At 40.0% G+C, this 7708-nt stretch overlaps 1 long non-coding RNA gene and 1 pseudogene across 1 annotated transcript; both read right to left on the bottom strand.

The window, feature by feature from the left end:
- Positions 1-162: 162 nt before the first annotated feature.
- On the bottom strand, positions 163-1513 carry LOC133734497 (uncharacterized). Its single transcript, XR_009858349.1, has 3 exons — positions 1088-1513; positions 418-687; positions 163-332 (listed from the first exon to the last, which is right to left on the bottom strand). It is a non-coding gene; the product is annotated as an uncharacterized LOC133734497 (long non-coding RNA).
- A 130-nt stretch (positions 1514-1643) lies between these two features.
- LOC133731346 (glutamate receptor 2.7-like) lies at positions 1644-5034 on the bottom strand (annotated as a pseudogene).
- Between the last annotated feature and the right edge of the window lie 2674 nt (positions 5035-7708).

Below are 7708 nucleotides of genomic sequence, written 5' to 3'. Positions count from 1 at the left end.
GTTCGAGACAATTTTCAGAGACATTAATTTAGCTGAGAAAATAGCTTAAAGTATACAAACTACGGGAGTTGGCTTATAGTCAATCTCATCTATACATGTAGGATCGATATATGTACAGTATGTAGAGAGGAGTATATAACTTCTGATGTATTCATTCATCACACACAGGCACGGAACCAGGAATTAAATTTGAGGTGTGCTAAATTTACCTTATGCTGGCAAGAAAAATTATTCTCAAAAATTTGGCAGAGTTTACTTTGTTTTGATGGAATATCTCAATTGCATAACACTTGTCAAAATATGATCCACAAGATGCATTTTGTCACCCAAATCTAACAATAGAAAATTGAAGCAATTCAAAGTTAAATATTCAATGTCAATACAAATTCAACTACTTAAGTTGTGCTCTTCGGTTACCTGAAGCATAAAACTCATATATTTTCTTTGAACTTCATCACGCTCATTAATAGGATATGACGAGATTGCAGGGCGTTTTCCCGGATCACGTTCAATGTGATTAACATCAATTTCATGAGACTCAACTCGTACAGAACAAGAAGGTTCTTCCACAACCGAACTTGGAATATCACCCATAACAACATCATTTTTCAGAAAATATGAATTTACTTTCTTCTGAACTTTTCGTGGCTTAGGATTTTGAGGTTGATCTGTCATTAAAAACAAAACCTAGAAAAAAGAAAACATGAAAACAACAAATCTTAAGTTGCTGGCCATTGTAACTTAAGTCAAACTCAAATATACAAGGAGCACACCCGGGCACCCCACTAGGCCACCACATCCCTCCCCACCACAAGGGAAAACAAATTTAACTTGCTCAAAAGCTAAAAAACACCCAATCAAAAGTATAATCAACTTAACTCTCAAACAATCAACACAATAAAGAAATTGCCACTATCATGAGCAATTTGGTATTAATAATACAAATTCAATATCTTTTTCTAGAAATCAATAGATTTGATTGCTTACATCAAGAAATCTAGAAATACTCAAATTCTAACCTAAATTACATTCTAATTTCGTAAAAAAATTTCATTATAGAAGAGAAGTTAAAGTGTAATACTAATACCTGAATAAGGTTGAGAGATGAGAGCAGATTATTGAGGAGAGGAGATAAGAGTGACTTGGTAGAGAGAGGTGAGAGTCTGAGGCTCTGAGCTTGAGAAACGCAGAACAGAGAAAGGGTGAAAAGGTTGTGAGGACGAGAGCACAGAGAGGATAGAGAAAGAGAGAAAATGATATATTAATTATAGAAGAACCAAAACTATGGGTGATGAACAACAGTGGGAACAAGAAGGTTCTTTCAAGAGTGTTAATTATACATATATTAATTATGTATATGTTGACTTTTCTTCCCCCCAAACTAGCTCTGTGGACGTCCAGAAGCGAAAGTCTGGAGCTACTTCGGTATACAACTATACATATATTAATTTTTTTCCCCCAAAATCTTGGGGTGTGCTGCAGCATACCTTAGCACACCCTTGTGTCCGTGCCTGATCACACACACATACACGCATATATACACAAGTACACACATACATGTTGAATATAGAGAAGAGATCCATTTATTCATGTGGTGGAGTGCCTTCAGTTTGTGCCGGTGTGGAGGCCTGAAGATGATGCTCCTAAGGGGTGGAAGTGATCGCACGCTCCCATGGGGAAGAAGTCAATTCCAGCACATCAACAAAACTTGAAGCTCTACTAGAAACATTGTGCTCTATATTATATAGGAATCTTGCCATTCTAACTGTCTTGTTCCAAACACTTTCATCACTTGCATTGCCTCGGTATGCTTCCTGGTGTTGTTGAAACTTCCTCAGCAAAATAGTGAAGGATAATAGAAGGCAAACGGTGGAAGTAGCACCGGATATTACATATAGGCCCCAAAAATTCTTGACGTTCAAGCTGTCTGGTGTGTCTGAAGTTGCATTGTTTGGACACTCACGATGTGGTGTCAACCAAGTATCTTCAAGTGACTTCAGTTCTCCATCCTCCAATAACTCTAGAATGCCCTTGCTGAAATCCCAGGCAATTGGAGAGCCTTTCTGAAATACCTGCAAGGCATAGATTTTATTAGTTTGGCTGATTAGGATTTTGATACGTACATGCCTTTATTTTTCCTAGTTTAGACCTGGTATAGTCTCTCTTTTAGAAAGGCATGAAACATAAAAAGAGAAAGAATAGCACAATAGATACAATTAATGTAGTCCCAACTCACAAAGCCTAGCCCTCCAAATCTGTAGAAGGGTGTGGTCGCAGTATATCCCTTGCAGTACTGGTTCATGAATACTTTCGCATATGGGAGTTCAAGAAAGGCAGCAGATATACTCTTGATTTTGAATTCCTCAGTATAGTTGGATTCGCTGCCTATTTTGATGATGTTCTCTGGTTTGAATTTAAGTACATTCACCAAGTAATTGTAGACAAATGAATCCCTATTCAAGCCAACTTTTGAGTTGGTTCTCAGTAGCGTTTCGATGTCTGTTACAGTTGGTTTCAATCGTTGAATGGTCAGTATGGAAGTCAGATTAGCGGTGTAGCTTGAGCCTAGGATTAATACAACAAACAGCCACACTACAACAACTACTCGAGTTAAGTTGTTATAGAGTTTCTCTCCTGCAAAGTGAAACCATATGTTAATTTATAATTATGTTTGGGTCTCTTTTTGTCTACCTTTTCATATAAATAGGATTGTACTAATGTTTAAATTAGTCTTACTGTGAGAAAAGAACAAAGAGGTGAAGGCGAACCAAGTTGCTGTGCCAATCTGATTCTTCAACGGGCCACTAAATTCTGGATTAGATGGGCGCTCCAGATCGAAACCATATAATCAAGATTGTGTAGACTAATATGCCACAAGTCGCAGCCCACATTTTCCCAGTGAAAGGTTTTAGAAACATCCATGCTGATTGCTTAGGTATTTCTGGAACTATGATTGACAAACCGGACTCGATATATGGCTGAGTGAATTCCACTTTCTTCAATCGGTCTGCTAGTATGGTAATATCACCAATAGCAGCATCCAAAGTCTTCCATTGATATTTTAATGAGCAAAAAAAGCATACAATTTTTATCAAAGACCAATCAAATGCAAGAAAATAATAAAACAAGATTCCAAAGTATATGTTGCAGAATAAGTCATCTTTGTTTTAGTCAAAACAAAAGTGGGTAGCCTTTGTAAATTAACCAACAAGCTCTAGCTTTTTCTGAAATTTTATTATTAGTTACTCTTAATACTTGTATAATAAGAATTAAATTCATCACATGTTTGATTTTATTTGAGAGATCACTGTATTACGATCTTACATAGAAGAACATAGACTTAAAAAAGAAGATGAATGCTATTTTTACCTTGTTATGGACTAGTTCTACCAGATCATCATAGGGGCCATCAACGGCCAGGAATTCAAAGGGCAGAGGATAATTCAAACGACTTTGCACCATTTGGAAAATTTGAATGCAGAAACCTTCATAACTCTTCTCAGCTGAGTTTTTCTTCGGATCACCCTTTACAAATGCAGGGAAGGAAGCTCTACCTGGAACCCCAATTCTCATTGGCTTATCAGCAGTAGGCATTGCCCAGCCTTTTGGGGCTCTTTCACTTAGTTTCCCGGGCCAAACTACTGTACCAACATCATCACTTCTGTATATGCTTGTTTCTTGTGGAAGGCTTTCTGAGAACCCAACCTCTGGTCTCCAAAAGTTCAACTCTTTGTAACTGTTACCTTCCACAATGTTAATGATCCTGAATATGGGAGAGTACAAGACTTCACGTCCTTCAATAAACATTTTCCCACTCAAACCCATGTAATTGCCTAGCACTGTATTTAACACTACCTGAAGGTTAGTGGTACTGTTACTAGTCATTCTTATGGCCTGTGTTACGATTCTAGTCAGATCATATGCTCGAAGAGCATGAATTCCTGGCGTGGAGTTATCTTTTTCTGGATACATTTCTTTGAATACCTTGTTGAACTTGGCATAGGAACTGGTATTATTGGCATAGTAGGTCTTGATTCCCAGAGTACCTTCCATATCATGATTGACTTGAGGGTCAAGTAAAGTAGTAATACTCTCTGTGATTATCCAAGCCGAGTCTCTTCCTACAAGTCCCATCTTCTTTGCCACCCTGAATAGATTAGTTACCGTTGGTAAAGAAGACTGAAGCACAATGAACACCCGAGATTGAAAGCTGGGAAGCTTCAACATCTCTTCTAGTTCACCCCAATTAGGATCAGACAGAGAAGAAACCCGTGGGAGAACCAAATGATGCTCAATCTTTGAACCAACATTTTGGAGAGCCTCAGATAAAAGAGCTAGCATCCCAGCATCACCACCATAACCATCATCCTCGTATATTGCAATAACCCTTTTCCAACCGTACAAAGAAACTATATCAGCGATACATTTCATTTGAGCAGCACCATCGCTTGCCACTCGTATCAAAAATGGCCACTTGCGTTGCACTAGAGGTGGTGTGATAGTAGGTGCTGCAAAAGAAATCACCGGAACTTGAGCTCGGTTCCCCACATCGGCTACTAGAGCTGCTTCCTGCCAAGTCTCCATGCCGATTAGCACTTTTACCTTCTTTTCTTTTATCAACTGTTCAGCTGCAAGAAAAATTAAACAAAATCCATAAGTACTATGTGCGAACAATTTACAATTTTACATGGTCATGACTTATAACTATGATGATGTACTTATTTACCAGCAGAAGCAGCTGTTAAGGGATCTCTGTCAGAATGCCGAAAATGAAGGATTAGGCTATGAGTCTTTGAAAGGTTGTTGAAGTTTCCAGCTGCAATATCCATTGCAGTTTTCTGTTCTTTACCCTTACGAGAGTTCAGATTAACAATTGCTCCAACATTGGTGACAGTTTTCTCATTTTCAGCTTCAGCACCATCGGAGATAGTGATGATGATGATGATTATGATTATGACGAGCAGAGGAGGCAGATGCAAAAGTCTTTCGACTTTGTTAAAGGTATTGGTATATGGTAAAGCCATTGGTTCTAGACTAAAGAGTACTGATCAACTTACAAATACTGACAAAACTGAAGAGAAACCATGCTACTTCTTAAGAAATCGGAAATTGATTGTCATTGATTAGAAGCAGGATATATATATATATATATATAGATCCTATCCAGAGCGGAGCTCCGCTTTGAAATTAACGTGTGAAGTTCGAGTTTTGGGTCACTTTTCGGTCGCATATCCACATCTTGACCGTTCCGTTTTTATGTACTAGTGTATAGATCATCTCTGCAAATTTTCAGCCAAATTGATGATCGTTAAGGTATCTAACTCGCTTAAACCAATGGACGGACTGAATCTGTCAACCTGAACCGTACTAGCTTTAAGGCAGTTATCAATACCTTAACGATCATCATTTTGGCTGAAAATTTGCAGAGATGATCTATACACTAGTACCTAAAAACTGAACGGTCGAGATGTGGATATGCGACCGAAAAGTGACCCAAAACTCTAACTCCACACGTTAATTTTCAAAGCGGAGCTCCGCTCTGGATAAAATCTGTATATATATATATATATATATATATATAGAGGAAGGATCTGAAGCGGACGTCCGCACTTTCGCTAAAGTGCGGACGTCGACGCAGTAGGCGGTTCCAGGCGACGACGGCGGAGCGGGGATGGCCGGAGTGAGGCCTGAGGCGTCCCAGACCTCTTCTGGGCGGCGTTCGAGGTTGGGCTTGCCGGTTTCTGGGCAGCCACCTTACCTGCAGTTGCAGGTTCTGTGCAGCACCGCAGAACCGTCGCCGGCGACTCCACCGGACCGCAGACCCCTCCGCACGACCCTCGGCGTCCCTCCGGCAAGCCGCGCCGTGCCGTCGCCGCTAGATCGAGGCCGGAGGAGCGACGTCTGCACTTTTTCTGGGTTGCGGACTTCCTCTTCAGAACATTTTCATATATATACATATATACCTAAGGGACTGTGAGGGACAAGTGAATCTGACGGCTGAAAATAAATGCACAGTTTTAAGTTGTTATAATTTTTGCTTTTATTTAATACATGTGGTTTAGATGCATTTATCCCTCATAGTCCCTTAAAACTGTCCCTTAGGTAGCAAATCTGTGTATATATATATATATGCAAGATTCTAAGTTGTCAGTTTCATTTGGGGTAAATTTAATGCAAATACTAACGGCTATTCTCGTTCCATTTGTCACACCTCGATCATTACTTTTATTAGAAGTATCTGCTTAATGCTGCACGTTAAATACATACTAATACTCCAGGGATTTTTGTTGTATAATGCAAGTCGTTGCCAATGTCCCAATCCATCAAATTTATTTGCTTAATTCTGCACGTTAGTGTAGTTAAGAGGCGGTGTTTGGGTACAGAAGTATCCGCCTGATGGTGGTCGTTTAACCATCAAGTAAAAGTTGTTGTATAATGCAAGTCGTTGCCAACGTCCCAATCCATCAAATTTATTTGCTTAATTCTGCACGTTAGCTGGTAATTAAGAGGAAAGTGCCCTTGTAGTTAAACCACAATTGATTATGGGAAGTGAAATTGACATTAATTTTTTTACAAAAATTGACATGCTTTTTCCACAATTACACCTCCAGTTCTGTTTTTTTATGCACTCATGAGAAAGAGGCCCCCGGCGGGGGGGGGGGGGGGGAGTGGGGGCGGTGTTTGGCGGGGGTTTGTTTGTAAAATAAATTATGTCGATTTCGATAATTTGCGGAGCCTGCTTTATGAGAGTCCAGTACTGTTCATTTTAGTGAGAGAAGCTCCTGCTTCTCTCTTACCCAGGCTCTCTCTTCTCTGCAGCAACCTTTTCTTCCCCAAATTTTCCTCACCCATGTGGTGATTCCTCACCCTTTGTGGTGATTCCTCATCCTCTGTGGTGATTCCTCACCCAAGTGGTGTTTTGATTTCCTTGTTCTCCTCTTCTTTTGCATCTGATTTTGTCCTCACTGTTCAAACATGTTTTTAGATCTTAGATCTGAATCTCTAAGATATATTCTCAGTTTTTGTTCTGCCTTTGCTCCTCAAGATGTCCAAACCGTGAACAGATCTCCTTCTTCTTGTCTACCTTGCTCTGCCATGGAAGAGTTTGAACTCCTCTGCAACCACCTCTTCAGATCTCAGGTTTCTTTGCTGAGATCTATCTTGGTTTGGTTGTTGTTATCCTTTTATGAGAGATCTTCTCGTAATCGGTCAACTGGAGAATGTACGGAGGCTCTGTCCTCCTCACCTCTGCCGACCACCCTTGGTTACCAGCCCTTGCTCATGACTTCCGTTGGAGCTCCGGAGTCGAATTTGCTATGGTGGCTGCAAGTTGGAGATGAAGAAGAAGCTTTGATTAGGATTTGGGTTTTTTGGGCTGCTTTGGCCTTTTTGTTTTCGGCTGTTTTCTTTCTTGTATGTTGATTTCTCTGGTCTTGCTTGTTCTGGCAGATGACCATGTGGATCATGCTTTGCAGACTTCGTCTGTATTGGGCTGTGTCCCTTGTACTGTTGTTTGGCTTTGAGCCTTGTTAATCGATGCTACCTTTCGACCAAAAAAAAAAAATGATGTCGATTTCTCCTCCCTTAATAATGGCTTGAAATCCTCTGTCCCCATTTCTCTGTCTCTCTCCCTGTCTCCCACTAGTGTACTGAAACCTGTCCTTCCACGTCATAAGACCTAACACCTGCTTGACAGAGTTAAGTCTAT

This window comes from Rosa rugosa, chromosome 2 (assembly GCF_958449725.1).
Source record: "Rosa rugosa chromosome 2, drRosRugo1.1, whole genome shotgun sequence".
Classification (NCBI taxonomy): Eukaryota; Viridiplantae; Streptophyta; class Magnoliopsida; order Rosales; family Rosaceae; genus Rosa; species Rosa rugosa.
The sequence above is the reverse complement of the archived record's forward strand: the minus strand, read 5'-3'. Positions and strand labels throughout refer to the sequence as shown.